The sequence below is a fragment of the Pleurodeles waltl genome, chromosome 4_1 (assembly GCF_031143425.1).
Source record: "Pleurodeles waltl isolate 20211129_DDA chromosome 4_1, aPleWal1.hap1.20221129, whole genome shotgun sequence".
Lineage (NCBI taxonomy): Eukaryota > Metazoa > Chordata > Amphibia > Caudata > Salamandridae > Pleurodeles > Pleurodeles waltl.
Window position 1 is genome coordinate 56,280,910 of NC_090442.1, and position 18,209 is coordinate 56,299,118.

Here is an 18,209-nt window from a genome sequence, read left to right on the forward strand (position 1 = left end):
ACCAGCAATCTTGTGTTTCACAACATGCCACTGTCACTGGACTTTCCTTCTGGGAAAGCCTAGTCACTGACCTGGCCAGATTCCCTGTCCTCCCCAAAATCCTGGGGAGAAACGGGCAGAGTTCTGCGCCCTGCGCCCTCTTTCGCGTCCCTAACGCGCTCCCAACGCGCCCTACAGCCCTGGTCGGGCACAGCCCTGGTCGGGCTCATACCACTGGGGCCTCTGCCGAGGAAGAGCCCCGGAAGCCTAGGGCCAGGCCTATTGCACAGGCATCTTAGACCAGGCCATTCCGGGATTGCTGTGTTTCACGTCCTGCCCTTCAACACTCCTGGGAGGGCTTTCCCTGAGAACCCTCATGTCTCTGCCCTCCCAGGAGGCTGTGGTTCTATGCAAAATAGGGGGTGCACCACGGGCCGTCCCCTTTCCTCTCTCTCGCCAATATCTTTCACCAAAGCTGAGCCCTGCAGGTAAATGTATCTATCTGACTGAGGGGCCAGGGAGGGCCTTTGCCTGCAGTCTTACAAGCCAGAGTGCAGAGAAGGCAGCAGCTCTGGGACCGGGACTCTGCTCAAAGACATATCTAACATGCCACAGTGGAGCTGAGATGGGCAAGACATGTGTCTCACAGGCAGGCAGCACAACAAGACAGTGGCAGGAAACTATGCTAACAAGGAAAGAGAAAAGTCACGTGTCTCGTGGCCTTCCCACCATTAGACAGTAGTCTGCGCAAGAAAACATCCAACAGTGACAGGACAACCAAGCAAATGACAAACGCCGTGCTGAATAAAGTCATCTTACATGACATTTCGTACAAAGACCCAGATCATGGGGATGATCGCGCAGCAGAAGCAGCAAGTATCAGAGCCACCGAACCTGGGGTGAGTTACACGAGGAGAAAGGGCGACATGGGGACAGGGGCTAGGGGCTCAGGGAACAGCTACCACAATGCAACCTCGGGTGTGGGGATGCCACTCATTGCGGGTACTGCCCTGGGATTTCCTTTTAGAAAGAATCGCTGGTTAAAGTGTAGTGCACAAAAAACCCAACTCCTCGATTACACTATTAGATAACATCCTTTAACTGCCCCACCCACCCTGTGTGAGTCTCACCCACTTCCCGCCTGCTCCCTCTAGTCTGAGAGTTGTATCTCCACAAAAAACACACAGTGGGGCTCAATGAGCTGCTCATGTCTGACATGGACACCTAAGCAGTGCTGGATTCACAACCTGAAAGCCTGAAAAGGAAAGTGTGCCCGGCAGAAGATAAGCTGCCTGGCAACTCAGAACCTTCTTCTAAGAGAAGTAAGACATGTCACAATGGAGTCTAAGCCTACCTGTCTTATGCCAGGACCTTAGAGATGCAGGCAGGAGCACAAAGGTAAAAACATATATTGAGTCCCAACACGCTCACTGCGGTGGATGGTCTCTGTGGCGCAATCGGTTAGCGTGTTCGGCTGTTAACCGAAAGGTTGGTGGTTCAAGCGCACCCAGGGACGTATGCTTTTGCCTACATCAAGTCCTGAATTAAAACACAGCTGTCTGGCTTTGCTCTTAGAGCTCTCGCTTTGCCTGCGTGACATGCTCTATCTCAACATTTCTATCTTCTCTCATCTCTTCACCTCTAGTCATTTCCACCAATAGGACTGGAAACGGGCCACTAAGCCTTCTACTTTAACCACAGGCGTACTTAGGGCCAATAAAAGGCACAGAAGCATTTCTTGATCCGGGGCTGAGAACTGCATACACAGGGACCTCGTGGCGCAACGGTAGCGCGTCTGACTCCAGATCAGAAGGTTGCGTGTTCAAATCACGTCTGGGTCACTCTTTGACATTTTTTTCCCCACCAAGTCTATATCTCTGACTTCTAAAGCAAAGCCAAAAGAAGGGCGCTTTGCATTGGCTGGGAATCGAACCCGGGCCTCCCGCGTGGCAGGTGAGAATTCTACCACTGAACCACCAATGCTTCACTTACATAGGCTGAGCAGAGAGCCCTGCCGTAGACAGTAGTGATAAGGCCCATGCATTCGCATGGGACACCTATGAACAAAGTTTGCATGGCAAGCCTTGGACTGCCAAACGTTCACATGCTGATGGCAGGAATCAGATGCAGGAGACTGAAACTATGAATGTTTCTGCTTTTGCTAAGGACAGTGGTTTGGGGCCAGTGTTGTGCTTGACAGAGCACGACATCAGCCTGCTCTCTGGCTGCTCCCGGGAGAAGTGGCTGACAGAAAGCACCCTCCAGACCACCAGCAATCTTGTGTTTCACAACATGCCACTGTCACTGGACTTTCCTTCTGGGAAAGCCTAGTCACTGACCTGGCCAGATTCCCTGTCCTCCCCAAAATCCTGGGGAGAAACGGGCAGAGTTCTGCGCCCTGCGCCCTCTTTCGCGTCCCTAACGCGCTCCCAACGCGCCCTACAGCCCTGGTCGGGCACAGCCCTGGTCGGGCTCATACCACTGGGGCCTCTGCCGAGGAAGAGCCCCGGAAGCCTAGGGCCAGGCCTATTGCACAGGCATCTTAGACCAGGCCATTCCGGGATTGCTGTGTTTCACGTCCTGCCCTTCAACACTCCTGGGAGGGCTTTCCCTGAGAACCCTCATGTCTCTGCCCTCCCAGGAGGCTGTGGTTCTATGCAAAATAGGGGGTGCACCACGGGCCGTCCCCTTTCCTCTCTCTCGCCAATATCTTTCACCAAAGCTGAGCCCTGCAGGTAAATGTATCTATCTGGCTGAGGGGCCAGGGAGGGCCTTTGCCTGCAGTCTTACAAGCCAGAGTGCAGAGAAGGCAGCAGCTCTGGGACCGGGACTCTGCTCAAAGACATATCTAACATGCCACAGTGGAGCTGAGATGGGCAAGACACGTGTCTCACAGGCTGGCAGCACACCAAGACAGTGGCAGGAAACTATGCTAACAAGGAAAGAGAAAAGTCACGTGTCTCGTGGCCTTCCCACCATTAGACAGTAGTCTGCGCAAGAAAACATCCAACAGTGACAGGACAACCAAGCAAATGACAAACGCCGTGCTGAATAAAGTCATCTTACATGACATTTCGTACAAAGGCCCAGATCATGGGGATGATCGCGCAGCAGAAGCAGCAAGTATCAGAGCCACCGAACCTGGGGTGAGTTACACGAGGAGAAAGGGCGACATGGGGACAGGGGCTATGGGCTCAGGGAACAGCTACCACAATGCAACCTCGGGTGTGGGGATGCCACTCATTGCGGGTACTGCCCTGGGATTTCCTTTTAGAAAGAATCGCTGGTTAAAGTGTAGTGCACAAAAAACCCAACTCCTCGATTACACTATTAGATAACATCCTTTAACTGCCCCACCCACCCTGTGTGAGTCTCACCCACTTCCCGCCTGCTCCCTCTAGTCTGAGAGTTGTATCTCCACAAAAAACACACAGTGGGGCTCAATGAGCTGCTCATGTCTGACATGGACACCTAAGCAGTGCTGGATTCACAACCTGAAAGCCTGCAAAGGAAAGTGTGCCCGGCAGAAGATAAGCTGCCTGGCAACTCAGAACCTTCTTCTAAGAGAAGTAAGACATGTCACAATGGAGTCTAAGCCTACCTGTCTTATGCCAGGACCTTAGAGCTGCAGGCAGGAGCACAAAGGTAAAAACATATATTGAGTCCCAACACGCTCACTGCGGTGGTTGGTCTCTGTGGCGCAATCGGTTAGCGCGTTCGGCTGTTAACCGAAAGGTTGGTGGTTCAAGCCCACCCAGGGACGTATGCTTTTGCCTACATCAAGTCCTGAATTAAAACACAGCTGTCTGGCTTTGCTCTTAGAGCTCTCGCTTTGCCTGCGTGACATGCTCTATCTCAACATTTCTATCTTCTCTCATCTCTTCACCTCTAGTCATTTCCACCAATAGGACTGGAAACGGGCCACCAAGCCTTCTACTTTAACCACAGGCGTACTGAGGGCCAATAAAAGGCACAGAAGCATTTCTTGATCCGGGGCTGAGAACTGCATGCACAGGGACCTCGTGGCGCAACGGTAGCGCGTCTGACTCCAGATCAGAAGGTTGTGTGTTCAAATCACGTCGGGGTCACTCTTTGACATTTTTTTGCCCACCAAGTCTATATCTCTGACTTCTAAAGCAAAGCCAAAAGAAGGGCGCTTTGCATAGGCCAGGAATCGAACCCGGGCCTCCCGCGTGGCAGGCGAGAATTCTACCACTGAACCACCAATGCTTCACTTACATAGGCTGAGCAGAGAGCCCTGCCGTAGACAGTAGTGATGAGGCCCATGCATTCGCATGGGACACCTATGAACAAAGTTTGCATGGCAAGCCTTGGACTGCCAAACGTTCACATGCTGATGGCAGGAATCAGATGCAGGAGACTGAAACTATGAATGTTTCTGCTTTTGCTAAGGACAGTGGTTTGGGGCCAGTGTTGTGCTTGACAGAGCACGACATCAGCCTGCTCTCTGGCTGCTCCCGGGAGAAGTGGCTGACAGAAAGCACCCTCCAGACCACCAGCAATCTTGTGTTTCACAACATGCCACTGTCACTGGACTTTCCTTCTGGGAAAGCCTAGTCACTGACCTGGCCAGATTCCCTGTCCTCCCCAAAATCCTGGGGAGAAACGGGCAGAGTTCTGCGCCCTGCACCCTCTTTCGCGTCCCTAACGCGCTCCCAACGCGCCCTACAGCCCTGGTCGGGCACAGCCCTGGTCGGGCTCATACCACTGGGGCCTCTGCCGAGGAAGAGCCCCGGAAGCCTAGGGCCAGGCCTATTGCACAGGCATCTTAGACCAGGCCATTCCGGGATTGCTGTGTTTCACGTCCTGCCCTTCAACACTCCTGGGAGGGCTTTCCCTGAGAACCCTCATGTCTCTGCCCTCCCAGGAGGCTGTGGTTCTATGCAAAATAGGGGGTGCACCACGGGCCGTCCCCTTTCCTCTCTCTCGCCAATATCTTTCACCAAAGCTGAGCCCTGCAGGTAAATGTATCTATCTGGCTGAGGGGCCAGGGAGGGCCTTTGCCTGCAGTCTTACAAGCCAGAGTGCAGAGAAGGCAGCAGCTCTGGGACCGGGACTCTGCTCAAAGACATATCTAACATGCCACAGTGGAGCTGAGATGGGCAAGACACGTGTCTCACAGGCAGGCAGCACAACAAGACAGTGGCAGGAAACTATGCTAACAAGGAAAGAGAAAAGTCACGTGTCTCGTGGCCTTCCCACCATTAGACAGTAGTCTGCGCAAGAAAACATCCAACAGTGACAGGACAACCAAGCAAATGACAAACGCTGTGCTGAATAAAGTCATCTTACATGACATTTCGTACAAAGGCCCAGATCATGGGGATGATCGCGCAGAAGCAGCAAGTATCAGAGCCACCGAACCTGAGGTGAGTTACACGAGGAGAAAGGGCGACATGGGGACAGGGGCTAGGGGCTCAGGGAACAGCTACCACAATGCAACCTCGGGTGTGGGGATGCCACTCATTGCGGGTACTGCCCTGGGATTTCCTTTTAGAAAGAATCGCTGGTTAAAGTGTAGTGCACAAAAAACCCAACTCCTCGATTACACTATTAGATAACATCCTTTAACTGCCCCACCCACCCTGTGTGAGTCTCACCCACTTCCCGCCTGCTCCCTCTAGTCTGAGAGTTGTATCTCCACAAAAAACACACAGTGGGGCTCAATGAGCTGCTCATGTCTGACATGGACACCTAAGCAGTGCTGTATTCACAACCTGAAAGCCTGCAAAGGAAAGTGTGCCCGGCAGAAGATAAGCTGCCTGGCAACTCAGAACCTTCTTCTAAGAGAAGTAAGACATGTCACAATGGAGTCTAAGCCTACCTGTCTTATGCCAGGACCTTAGAGCTGCAGGCAGGAGCACAAAGGTAAAAACATATATTGAGTCCCAACACGCTCCCTGCGGTGGTTGGTCTCTGTGGCGCAATTGGTTAGCGCGTTCGGCTGTTAACCGAAAGGTTGGTGGTTCAAGCCCACCCAGGGACGTATGCTTTTGCCTACATCAAGTCCTGAATTAAAACACAGCTGTCTGGCTTTGCTCTTAGAGCTCTCGCTTTGCCTGCGTGACATGCTCTATCTCAACATTTCTATCTTCTCTCATCTCTTCACCTCTAGTCATTTCCACCAATAGGACTGGAAACGGGCCACCAAGCCTTCTACTTTAACCACAGGCGAACTGAGGGCCAATAAAAGGCACAGAAGCATTTCTTGATCCGGGGCTGAGAACTGCATGCACAGGGACCTCGTGGCGCAACGGTAGCGCGTCTGACTCCAGATCAGAAGGTTGCGTGTTCAAATCACGTCGGGGTCACTCTTTGACATTTTTTTGCCCACCAAGTCTATATCTCTGACTTCTAAAGCAAAGCCAAAAGAAGGGCGCTTTGCATTGGCCGGGAATCGAACCCGGGCCTCCCGCGTGGCAGGCGAGAATTCTACCACTGAACCACCAATGCTTCACTTACATAAGCTGAGCAGAGAGCCCTGCCGTAGACAGTAGTGATGAGGCCCATGCATTCGCATGGGACACCTATGAACAAAGTTTGCATGGCAAGCCTTGGACTGCCAAACGTTCACATGCTGATGGCAGGAATCAGATGCAGGAGACTGAAACTATGAATGTTTCTGCTTTTGCTAAGGACAGTGGTTTGGGGCCAGTGTTGTGCTTGACAGAGCACGACATCAGCCTGCTCTCTGGCTGCTCCCGGGAGAAGTGGCTGACAGAAAGCACCCTCCAGACCACCAGCAATCTTGTGTTTCACAACATGCCACTGTCACTGGACTTTCCTTCTGGGAAAGCCTAGTCACTGACCTGGCCAGATTCCCTGTCCTCCCCAAAATCCTGGGGAGAAACGGGCAGAGTTCTGCGCCCTGCGCCCTCTTTCGCATCCCTAACGCGCTCCCAACGCGCCCTACAGCCCTGGTCGGGCACAGCCCTGGTCGGGCTCATACCACTGGGGCCTCTGCCGAGGAAGAGCCCCGGAAGCCTAGGGCCAGGCCTATTGCACAGGCATCTTAGACCAGGCCATTCCGGGATTGCTGTGTTTCACGTCCTGCCCTTCAACACTCCTGGGAGGGCTTTCCCTGAGAACCCTCATGTCTCTGCCCTCCCAGGAGGCTGTGGTTCTATGCAAAATAGGGGGTGCACCACGGGCCGTCCCCTTTCCTCTCTCTCGCCAATATCTTTCACCAAAGCTGAGCCCTGCAGGTAAATGTATCTATCTGGCTGAGGGGCCAGGGAGGGCCTTTGCCTGCAGTCTTACAAGCCAGAGTGCAGAGAAGGCAGCAGCTCTGGGACCGGGACTCTGCTCAAAGACATATCTAACATGCCACAGTGGAGCTGAGATGGGCAAGACACGTGTCTCACAGGCAGGCAGCACAACAAGACAGTGGCAGGAAACTATGCTAACAAGGAAAGAGAAAAGTCACGTGTCTCGTGGCCTTCCCACCATTAGACAGTAGTCTGCGCAAGAAAACATCCAACAGTGACAGGACAACCAAGCAAATGACAAACGCTGTGCTGAATAAAGTCATCTTACATGACATTTCGTACAAAGGCCCAGATCATGGGGATGATCGCGCAGAAGCAGCAAGTATCAGAGCCACCGAACCTGAGGTGAGTTACACGAGGAGAAAGGTCGACATGGGGACAGGGGCTAGGGGCTCAGGGAACAGCTACCACAATGCAACCTCGGGTGTGGGGATGCCACTCATTGCGGGTACTGCCCTGGGATTTCCTTTTAGAAAGAATCGCTGGTTAAAGTGTAGTGCACAAAAAACCCAACTCCTCGATTACACTATTAGATAACATCCTTTAACTGCCCCACCCACCCTGTGTGAGTCTCACCCACTTCCCGCCTGCTCCCTCTAGTCTGAGAGTTGTATCTCCACAAAAAACACACAGTGGGGCTCAATGAGCTGCTCATGTCTGACATGGACACCTAAGCAGTGCTGGATTCACAACCTGAAAGCCTGCAAAGGAAAGTGTGCCCGGCAGAAGATAAGCTGCCTGGCAACTCAGAACCTTCTTCTAAGAGAAGTAAGACATGTCACAATGGAGTCTAAGCCTACCTGTCTTATGCCAGGACCTTAGAGCTGCAGGCAGGAGCACAAAGGTAAAAACATATATTGAGTCCCAACACGCTCACTGCGGTGGTTGGTCTCTGTGCCGCAATCGGTTAGCGCGTTCGGCTGTTAACCGAAAGGTTGGTGGTTCAAGCCCACCCAGGGACGTATGCTTTTGCCTACATCAAGTCCTGAATTAAAACACAGCTGTCTGGCTTTGCTCTTAGAGCTCTCGCTTTGCCTGCGTGACATGCTCTATCTCAACATTTCTATCTTCTCTCATCTCTTCACCTCTAGTCATTTCCACCAATAGGACTGGAAACGGGCCACCAAGCCTTCTACTTTAACCACAGGCGTACTGAGGGCCAATAAAAGGCACAGAAGCATTTCTTGATCCGGGGCTGAGAACTGCATGCACAGGGACCTCGTGGCGCAACGGTAGCGCGTCTGACTCCAGATCAGAAGGTTGCGTGTTCAAATCACGTCGGGGTCACTCTTTGACATTTTTTTGCCCACCAAGTCTATATCTCTGACTTCTAAAGCAAAGCCAAAAGAAGGGCGCTTTGCATAGGCCGGGAATCGAACCCGGGCCTCCCGCGTGGCAGGCGAGAATTCTACCACTGAACCACCAATGCTTCACTTACATAGGCTGAGCAGAGAGCCCTGCCGTAGACAGTAGTGATGAGGCCCATGCATTCGCATGGGACACCTATGAACAAAGTTTGCATGGCAAGCCTTGGACTGCCAAACGTTCACATGCTGATGGCAGGAATCAGATGCAGGAGACTGAAACTATGAATGTTTCTGCTTTTGCTAAGGACAGTGGTTTGGGGCCAGTGTTGTGCTTGACAGAGCACGACATCAGCCTGCTCTCTGGCTGCTCCCTGGAGAAGTGGCTGACAGAAAGCACCCTCCAGACCACCAGCAATCTTGTGTTTCACAACATGCCACTGTCACTGGACTTTCCTTCTGGGAAAGCCTAGTCACTGACCTGGCCAGATTCCCTGTCCTCCCCAAAATCCTGGGGAGAAACGGGCAGAGTTCTGCGCCCTGCACCCTCTTTCGCGTCCCTAACGCGCTCCCAACGCGCCCTACAGCCCTGGTCGGGCACAGCCCTGGTCGGGCTCATACCACTGGGGCCTCTGCCGAGGAAGAGCCCCGGAAGCCTAGGGCCAGGCCTATTGCACAGGCATCTTAGACCAGGCCATTCCGGGATTGCTGTGTTTCACGTCCTGCCCTTCAACACTCCTGGGAGGGCTTTCCCTGAGAACCCTCATGTCTCTGCCCTCCCAGGAGGCTGTGGTTCTATGCAAAATAGGGGGTGCACCACGGGCCGTCCCCTTTCCTCTCTCTCGCCAATATCTTTCACCAAAGCTGAGCCCTGCAGGTAAATGTATCTATCTGGCTGAGGGGCCAGGGAGGGCCTTTGCCTGCAGTCTTACAAGCCAGAGTGCAGAGAAGGCAGCAGCTCTGGGACCGGGACTCTGCTCAAAGACATATCTAACATGCCACAGTGGAGCTGAGATGGGCAAGACACGTGTCTCACAGGCAGGCAGCACAACAAGACAGTGGCAGGAAACTATGCTAACAAGGAAAGAGAAAAGTCACGTGTCTCGTGGCCTTCCCACCATTAGACAGTAGTCTGCGCAAGAAAACATCCAACAGTGACAGGACAACCAAGCAAATGACAAACGCTGTGCTGAATAAAGTCATCTTACATGACATTTCGTCCAAAGGCCCAGATCATGGGGATGATCGCGCAGAAGCAGCAAGTATCAGAGCCACCGAACCTGAGGTGAGTTACACGAGGAGAAAGGGCGACATGGGGACAGGGGCTAGGGGCTCAGGGAACAGCTACCACAATGCAACCTCGGGTGTGGGGATGCCACTCATTGCGGGTACTGCCCTGGGATTTCCTTTTAGAAAGAATCGCTGGTTAAAGTGTAGTGCACAAAAAACCCAACTCCTCGATTACACTATTAGATAACATCCTTTAACTGCCCCACCCACCCTGTGTGAGTCTCACCCACTTCCCGCCTGCTCCCTCTAGTCTGAGAGTTGTATCTCCACAAAAAACACACAGTGGGGCTCAATGAGCTGCTCATGTCTGACATGGACACCTAAGCAGTGCTGGATTCACAACCTGAAAGCCTGCAAAGGAAAGTGTGCCCGGCAGAAGATAAGCTGCCTGGCAACTCAGAACCTTCTTCTAAGAGAAGTAAGACATGTCACAATGGAGTCTAAGCCTACCTGTCTTATGCCAGGACCTTAGAGCTGCAGGCAGGAGCACAAAGGTAAAAACATATATTGAGTCCCAACACGCTCACTGCGGTGGTTGGTCTCTGTGGCGCAATCGGTTAGCGCGTTCGGCTGTTAACCGAAAGGTTGGTGGTTCAAGCCCACCCAGGGACGTATGCTTTTGCCTACATCAAGTCCTGAATTAAAACACAGCTGTCTGGCTTTGCTCTTAGAGCTCTCGCTTTGCCTGCGTGACATGCTCTATCTCAACATTTCTATCTTCTCTCATCTCTTCACCTCTAGTCATTTCCACCAATAGGACTGGAAACGGGCCACCAAGCCTTCTACTTTAACCACAGGCGTACTGAGGGCCAATAAAAGGCACAGAAGCATTTCTTGATCCGGGGCTGAGAAATGCATGCACAGGGACCTCGTGGCGCAACGGTAGCGCGTCTGAATCCAGATCAGAAGGTTGCGTGTTCAAATCACGTCGGGGTCACTCTTTGACATTTTTTTCCCCACCAAGTCTATATCTCTGACTTCTAAAGCAAAGCCAAAAGAAGGGCGCTTTGCATTGGCCGGGAATCGAACCCGGGCCTCCCGCGTGGCAGGCGAGAATTCTACCACTGAACCACCAATGCTTCACTTACATAGGCTGAGCAGAGAGCCCTGCCGTAGACAGTAGTGATGAGGCCCATGCATTCGCATGGGACACCTATGAACAAAGTTTGCATGGCAAGCCTTGGACTGCCAAACGTTCACATGCTGATGGCAGGAATCAGATGCAGGAGACTGAAACTATGAATGTTTCTGCTTTTGCTAAGGACAGTGGTTTGGGGCCAGTGTTGTGCTTGACAGAGCATGACATCAGCCTGCTCTCTGGCTGCTCCCGGGAGAAGTGGCTGACAGAAAGCACCCTCCAGACCACCAGCAATCTTGTGTTTCACAACATGCCACTGTCACTGGACTTTCCTTCTGGGAAAGCCTAGTCACTGACCTGGCCAGATTCCCTGTCCTCCCCAAAATCCTGGGGAGAAACGGGCAGAGTTCTGCGCCCTGCGCCCTCTTTCGCGTCCCTAACGCGCTCCCAACGCGCCCTACAGCCCTGGTCGGGCACAGCCCTGGTCGGGCTCATACCACTGGGGCCTCTGCCGAGGAAGAGCCCCGGAAGCCTAGGGCCAGGCCTATTGCACAGGCATCTTAGACCAGGCCATTCCGGGATTGCTGTGTTTCACGTCCTGCCCTTCAACACTCCTGGGAGGGCTTTCCCTGAGAACCCTCATGTCTCTGCCCTCCCAGGAGGCTGTGGTTCTATGCAAAATAGGGGGTGCACCACGGGCCGTCCCCTTTCCTCTCTCTCGCCAATATCTTTCACCAAAGCTGAGCCCTGCAGGTAAATGTATCTATCTGGCTGAGGGGCCAGGGAGGGCCTTTGCCTGCAGTCTTACAAGCCAGAGTGCAGAGAAGGCAGCAGCTCTGGGACCGGGACTCTGCTCAAAGACATATCTAACATGCCACAGTGGAGCTGAGATGGGCAAGACACGTGTCTCACAGGCAGGCAGCACAACAAGACAGTGGCAGGAAACTATGCTAACAAGGAAAGAGAAAAGTCACGTGTCTCGTGGCCTTCCCACCATTAGACAGTAGTCTGCGCAAGAAAACATCCAACAGTGACAGGACAACCAAGCAAATGACAAACGCTGTGCTGAATAAAGTCATCTTACATGACATTTCGTACAAAGGCCCAGATCATGGGGATGATCGCGCAGAAGCAGCAAGTATCAGAGCCACCGAACCTGAGGTGAGTTACACGAGGAGAAAGGGCGACATGGGGACAGGGGCTAGGGGCTCAGGGAACAGCTACCACAATGCAACCTCGGGTGTGGGGATGCCACTCATTGCGGGTACTGCCCTGGGATTTCCTTTTAGAAAGAATCGCTGGTTAAAGTGTAGTGCACAAAAAACCCAACTCCTCGATTACACTATTAGATAACATCCTTTAACTGCCCCACCCACCCTGTGTGAGTCTCACCCACTTCCCGCCTGCTCCCTCTAGTCTGAGAGTTGTATCTCCACAAAAAACACACAGTGGGGCTCAATGAGCTGCTCATGTCTGACATGGACACCTAAGCAGTGCTGGATTCACAACCTGAAAGCCTGCAAAGGAAAGTGTGCCCGGCAGAAGATAAGCTGCCTGGCAACTCAGAACCTTCTTCTAAGAGAAGTAAGACATGTCACAATGGAGTCTAAGCCTACCTGTCTTATGCCAGGACCTTAGAGCTGCAGGCAGGAGCACAAAGGTAAAAACATATATTGAGTCCCAACACGCTCACTGCGGTGGTTGGTCTCTGTGGCGCAATCGGTTAGCGCGTTCGGCTGTTAACCGAAAGGTTGGTGGTTCAAGCCCACCCAGGGACGTATGCTTTTGCCTACATCAAGTCCTGAATTAAAACACAGCTGTCTGGCTTTGCTCTTAGAGCTCTCGCTTTGCCTGCGTGACATGCTCTATCTCAACATTTCCATCTTCTCTCATCTCTTCACCTCTAGTCATTTCCACCAATAGGACTGGAAACGGGCCACCAAGCCTTCTACTTTAACCACAGGCGTACTGAGGGCCAATAAAAGGCACAGAAGCATTTCTTGATCCGGGGCTGAGAACTGCATGCACAGGGACCTCGTGGCGCAACGGTAGCGCGTCTGACTCCAGATCAGAAGGTTGCGTGTTCAAATCACGTCGGGGTCACTCTTTGACATTTTTTTCCCCACCAAGTCTATATCTCTGACTTCTAAAGCAAAGCCAAAAGAAGGGCGCTTTGCATTGGCTGGGAATCGAACCCGGGCCTCCCGCGTGTCAGGCGAGAATTCTACCACTGAACCACCAATGCTTCACTTACATAGGCTGAGCAGAGAGCCCTGCCGTAGACAGTAGTGATAAGGCCCATGCATTCGCATGGGACACCTATGAACAAAGTTTGCATGGCAAGCCTTGGACTGCCAAACGTTCACATGCTGATGGCAGGAATCAGATGCAGGAGACTGAAACTATGAATGTTTCTGCTTTTGCTAAGGACAGTGGTTTGGGGCCAGTGTTGTGCTTGACAGAGCACGACATCAGCCTGCTCTCTGGCTGCTCCCGGGAGAAGTGGCTGACAGAAAGCACCCTCCAGACCACCAGCAATCTTGTGTTTCACAACATGCCACTGTCACTGGACTTTCCTTCTGGGAAAGCCTAGTCACTGACCTGGCCAGATTCCCTGTCCTCCCCAAAATCCTGGGGAGAAACGGGCAGAGTTCTGCGCCCTGCGCCCTCTTTCGCGTCCCTAACGCGCTCCCAACGCGCCCTACAGCCCTGGTCGGGCACAGCCCTGGTCGGGCTCATACCACTGGGGCCTCTGCCGAGGAAGAGCCCCGGAAGCCTAGGGCCAGGCCTATTGCACAGGCATCTTAGACCAGGCCATTCCGGGATTGCTGTGTTTCACGTCCTGCCCTTCAACACTCCTGGGAGGGCTTTCCCTGAGAACCCTCATGTCTCTGCCCTCCCAGGAGGCTGTGGTTCTATGCAAAATAGGGGGTGCACCACGGGCCGTCCCCTTTCCTCTCTCTCGCCAATATCTTTCACCAAAGCTGAGCCCTGCAGGTAAATGTATCTATCTGGCTGAGGGGCCAGGGAGGGCCTTTGCCTGCAGTCTTACAAGCCAGAGTGCAGAGAAGGCAGCAGCTCTGGGACCGGGACTCTGCTCAAAGACATATCTAACATGCCACAGTGGAGCTGAGATGGGCAAGACACGTGTCTCACAGGCTGGCAGCACACCAAGACAGTGGCAGGAAACTATGCTAACAAGGAAAGAGAAAAGTCACGTGTCTCGTGGCCTTCCCACCATTAGACAGTAGTCTGCGCAAGAAAACATCCAACAGTGACAGGACAACCAAGCAAATGACAAACGCCGTGCTGAATAAAGTCATCTTACATGACATTTCGTACAAAGGCCCAGATCATGGGGATGATCGCGCAGCAGAAGCAGCAAGTATCAGAGCCACCGAACCTGGGGTGAGTTACACGAGGAGAAAGGGCGACATGGGGACAGGGGCTATGGGCTCAGGGAACAGCTACCACAATGCAACCTCGGGTGTGGGGATGCCACTCATTGCGGGTACTGCCCTGGGATTTCCTTTTAGAAAGAATCGCTGGTTAAAGTGTAGTGCACAAAAAACCCAACTCCTCGATTACACTATTAGATAACATCCTTTAACTGCCCCACCCACCCTGTGTGAGTCTCACCCACTTCCCGCCTGCTCCCTCTAGTCTGAGAGTTGTATCTCCACAAAAAACACACAGTGGGGCTCAATGAGCTGCTCATGTCTGACATGGACACCTAAGCAGTGCTGGATTCACAACCTGAAAGCCTGCAAAGGAAAGTGTGCCCGGCAGAAGATAAGCTGCCTGGCAACTCAGAACCTTCTTCTAAGAGAAGTAAGACATGTCACAATGGAGTCTAAGCCTACCTGTCTTATGCCAGGACCTTAGAGCTGCAGGCAGGAGCACAAAGGTAAAAACATATATTGAGTCCCAAAAGCTCACTGTGGTGGTTGGTCTCTGTGGCGCAATCGGTTAGCGCGTTCGGCTGTTAACCGAAAGGTTGGTGGTTCAAGCCCACCCAGGGACGTATGCTTTTGCCTACATCAAGTCCTGAATTAAAACACAGCTGTCTGGCTTTGCTCTTAGAGCTCTCGCTTTGCCTGCGTGACATGCTCTATCTCAACATTTCTATCTTCTCTCATCTCTTCACCTCTAGTCATTTCCACCAATAGGACTGGAAACGGGCCACCAAGCCTTCTACTTTAACCACAGGCGAACTGAGGGCCAATAAAAGGCACAGAAGCATTTTTTGATCCGGGGCTGAGAACTGCATGCACAGGGACCTCGTGGCGCAACGGTAGCGCGTCTGACTCCAGATCAGAAGGTTGCGTGTTCAAATCACGTCGGGGTCACTCTTTGACATTTTTTTGCCCACCAAGTCTATATCTCTGACTTCTAAAGCAAAGCCAAAAGAAGGGCGCTTTGCATTGGCCGGGAATCGAACCCGGGCCTCCCGCGTGGCAGGCGAGAATTCTACCACTGAACCACCAATGCTTCACTTACATAAGCTGAGCAGAGAGCCCTGCCGTAGACAGTAGTGATGAGGCCCATGCATTCGCATGGGACACCTATGAACAAAGTTTGCATGGCAAGCCTTGGACTGCCAAACGTTCACATGCTGATGGCAGGAATCAGATGCAGGAGACTGAAACTATGAATGTTTCTGCTTTTGCTAAGGACAGTGGTTTGGGGCCAGTGTTGTGCTTGACAGAGCACGACATCAGCCTGCTCTCTGGCTGCTCCCGGGAGAAGTGGCTGACAGAAAGCACCCTCCAGACCACCAGCAATCTTGTGTTTCACAACATGCCACTGTCACTGGACTTTCCTTCTGGGAAAGCCTAGTCACTGACCTGGCCAGATTCCCTGTCCTCCCCAAAATCCTGGGGAGAAACGGGCAGAGTTCTGCGCCCTGCGCCCTCTTTCGCATCCCTAACGCGCTCCCAACGCGCCCTACAGCCCTGGTCGGGCACAGCCCTGGTCGGGCTCATACCACTGGGGCCTCTGCCGAGGAAGAGCCCCGGAAGCCTAGGGCCAGGCCTATTGCACAGGCATCTTAGACCAGGCCATTCCGGGATTGCTGTGTTTCACGTCCTGCCCTTCAACACTCCTGGGAGGGCTTTCCCTGAGAACCCTCATGTCTCTGCCCTCCCAGGAGGCTGTGGTTCTATGCAAAATAGGGGGTGCACCACGGGCCGTCCCCTTTCCTCTCTCTCGCCAATATCTTTCACCAAAGCTGAGCCCTGCAGGTAAATGTATCTATCTGGCTGAGGGGCCAGGGAGGGCCTTTGCCTGCAGTCTTACAAGCCAGAGTGCAGAGAAGGCAGCAGCTCTGGGACCGGGACTCTGCTCAAAGACATATCTAACATGCCACAGTGGAGCTGAGATGGGCAAGACACGTGTCTCACAGGCAGGCAGCACAACAAGACAGTGGCAGGAAACTATGCTAACAAGGAAAGAGAAAAGTCACGTGTCTCGTGGCCTTCCCACCATTAGACAGTAGTCTGCGCAAGAAAACATCCAACAGTGACAGGACAACCAAGCAAATGACAAACGCTGTGCTGAATAAAGTCATCTTACATGACATTTCGTACAAAGGCCCAGATCATGGGGATGATCGCGCAGAAGCAGCAAGTATCAGAGCCACCGAACCTGAGGTGAGTTACACGAGGAGAAAGGTCGACATGGGGACAGGGGCTAGGGGCTCAGGGAACAGCTACCACAATGCAACCTCGGGTGTGGGGATGCCACTCATTGCGGGTACTGCCCTGGGATTTCCTTTTAGAAAGAATCGCTGGTTAAAGTGTAGTGCACAAAAAACCCAACTCCTCGATTACACTATTAGATAACATCCTTTAACTGCCCCACCCACCCTGTGTGAGTCTCACCCACTTCCCGCCTGCTCCCTCTAGTCTGAGAGTTGTATCTCCACAAAAAACACACAGTGGGGCTCAATGAGCTGCTCATGTCTGACATGGACACCTAAGCAGTGCTGGATTCACAACCTGAAAGCCTGCAAAGGAAAGTGTGCCCGGCAGAAGATAAGCTGCCTGGCAACTCAGAACCTTCTTCTAAGAGAAGTAAGACATGTCACAATGGAGTCTAAGCCTACCTGTCTTATGCCAGGACCTTAGAGCTGCAGGCAGGAGCACAAAGGTAAAAACATATATTGAGTCCCAACACGCTCACTGCGGTGGTTGGTCTCTGTGGCGCAATCGGTTAGCGCGTTCGGCTGTTAACCGAAAGGTTGGTGGTTCAAGCCCACCCAGGGACGTATGCTTTTGCCTACATCAAGTCCTGAATTAAAACACAGCTGTCTGGCTTTGCTCTTAGAGCTCTCGCTTTGCCTGCGTGACATGCTCTATCTCAACATTTCCATCTTCTCTCATCTCTTCACCTCTAGTCATTTCCACCAATAGGACTGGAAACGGGCCACCAAGCCTTCTACTTTAATCACAGGGGTACTGAGGGCCAATAAAAGGCACAGTAGCATTTCTTGATCCGGGGCTGAGAACTGCATGCACAGGGACCTCGTGGCGCAACGGTAGCGCGTCTGACTCCAGATCAGAAGGTTGCGTGTTCAAATCACGTCGGGGTCACTCTTTGACATTTTTTTCCCCAAGTCTATATCTCTGACTTCTAAAGCAAAGCCAAAAGAAGGGCGCTTTGCATTGGCCGGGAATCGAACCCGGGCCTCCCGCATGGCAGGCGAGAATTCTACCACTGAACCACCAATGCTTCACTTACATAGGCTGAGCAGAGAGCCCTGCCGTAGACAGTAGTGATGAGGCCCATGCATTCGCATGGGACACCTATGAACAAAGTTTGCATGGCAAGCCTTGGACTGCCAAACGTTCACATGCTGATGGCAGGAATCAGATGCAGGAGACTGAAACTATGAATGTTTCTGCTTTTGCTAAGGACAGTGGTTTGGGGCCAGTGTTGTGCTTGACAGAGCACGACATCAGCCTGCTCTCTGGCTGCTCCCGGGAGAAGTGGCTGACAGAAAGCACCCTCCAGACCACCAGCAATCTTGTGTTTCACAACATGCCACTGTCACTGGACTTTCCTTCTGGGAAAGCCTAGTCACTGACCTGGCCAGATTCCCTGTCCTCCCCAAAATCCTGGGGAGAAACGGGCAGAGTTCTGCGCCCTGCGCCCTCTTTCGCGTCCCTAACGCGCTCCCAACGCGCCCTACAGCCCTGGTCGGGCACAGCCCTGGTCGGGCTCATACCACTGGGGCCTCTGCCGAGGAAGAGCCCCGGAAGCCTAGGG

General features: G+C 52.8%; 15 non-coding genes across 15 annotated transcripts; 11 read left to right on the forward strand and 4 right to left on the reverse strand.

Moving 5' to 3' along the window:
* Positions 1 to 3,668: 3,668 nt before the first annotated feature.
* Positions 3,669 to 3,742, forward strand: TRNAN-GUU (transfer RNA asparagine (anticodon GUU)). The gene has a single exon. It is a non-coding gene; the product is annotated as a tRNA-Asn (tRNA).
* A 2,170-nt stretch (positions 3,743 to 5,912) lies between these two features.
* TRNAN-GUU (transfer RNA asparagine (anticodon GUU)) lies at positions 5,913 to 5,986 on the forward strand. Its single transcript has one exon. It is a non-coding gene; the product is annotated as a tRNA-Asn (tRNA).
* A 253-nt stretch (positions 5,987 to 6,239) lies between these two features.
* Positions 6,240 to 6,311, forward strand: TRNAW-CCA (transfer RNA tryptophan (anticodon CCA)). Its single transcript has one exon. It is a non-coding gene; the product is annotated as a tRNA-Trp (tRNA).
* Positions 6,312 to 6,382: 71 nt separating this feature from the next.
* TRNAG-GCC (transfer RNA glycine (anticodon GCC)) lies at positions 6,383 to 6,453 on the reverse strand. Its single transcript has one exon. It is a non-coding gene; the product is annotated as a tRNA-Gly (tRNA).
* Positions 6,454 to 8,483: 2,030 nt separating this feature from the next.
* TRNAW-CCA (transfer RNA tryptophan (anticodon CCA)) lies at positions 8,484 to 8,555 on the forward strand. Its single transcript has one exon. It is a non-coding gene; the product is annotated as a tRNA-Trp (tRNA).
* A 1,845-nt stretch (positions 8,556 to 10,400) lies between these two features.
* TRNAN-GUU (transfer RNA asparagine (anticodon GUU)) lies at positions 10,401 to 10,474 on the forward strand. The gene has a single exon. It is a non-coding gene; the product is annotated as a tRNA-Asn (tRNA).
* A 396-nt stretch (positions 10,475 to 10,870) lies between these two features.
* On the reverse strand, positions 10,871 to 10,941 carry TRNAG-GCC (transfer RNA glycine (anticodon GCC)). Its single transcript has one exon. It is a non-coding gene; the product is annotated as a tRNA-Gly (tRNA).
* Positions 10,942 to 12,644: 1,703 nt separating this feature from the next.
* Positions 12,645 to 12,718, forward strand: TRNAN-GUU (transfer RNA asparagine (anticodon GUU)). Its single transcript has one exon. It is a non-coding gene; the product is annotated as a tRNA-Asn (tRNA).
* A 253-nt stretch (positions 12,719 to 12,971) lies between these two features.
* On the forward strand, positions 12,972 to 13,043 carry TRNAW-CCA (transfer RNA tryptophan (anticodon CCA)). The gene has a single exon. It is a non-coding gene; the product is annotated as a tRNA-Trp (tRNA).
* A 71-nt stretch (positions 13,044 to 13,114) lies between these two features.
* On the reverse strand, positions 13,115 to 13,185 carry TRNAV-GAC (transfer RNA valine (anticodon GAC)). Its single transcript has one exon. It is a non-coding gene; the product is annotated as a tRNA-Val (tRNA).
* Positions 13,186 to 14,890: 1,705 nt separating this feature from the next.
* On the forward strand, positions 14,891 to 14,964 carry TRNAN-GUU (transfer RNA asparagine (anticodon GUU)). The gene has a single exon. It is a non-coding gene; the product is annotated as a tRNA-Asn (tRNA).
* Positions 14,965 to 15,217: 253 nt separating this feature from the next.
* On the forward strand, positions 15,218 to 15,289 carry TRNAW-CCA (transfer RNA tryptophan (anticodon CCA)). Its single transcript has one exon. It is a non-coding gene; the product is annotated as a tRNA-Trp (tRNA).
* A 71-nt stretch (positions 15,290 to 15,360) lies between these two features.
* Positions 15,361 to 15,431, reverse strand: TRNAG-GCC (transfer RNA glycine (anticodon GCC)). Its single transcript has one exon. It is a non-coding gene; the product is annotated as a tRNA-Gly (tRNA).
* A 1,703-nt stretch (positions 15,432 to 17,134) lies between these two features.
* Positions 17,135 to 17,208, forward strand: TRNAN-GUU (transfer RNA asparagine (anticodon GUU)). The gene has a single exon. It is a non-coding gene; the product is annotated as a tRNA-Asn (tRNA).
* A 253-nt stretch (positions 17,209 to 17,461) lies between these two features.
* Positions 17,462 to 17,533, forward strand: TRNAW-CCA (transfer RNA tryptophan (anticodon CCA)). The gene has a single exon. It is a non-coding gene; the product is annotated as a tRNA-Trp (tRNA).
* Positions 17,534 to 18,209: the final 676 nt, after the last annotated feature.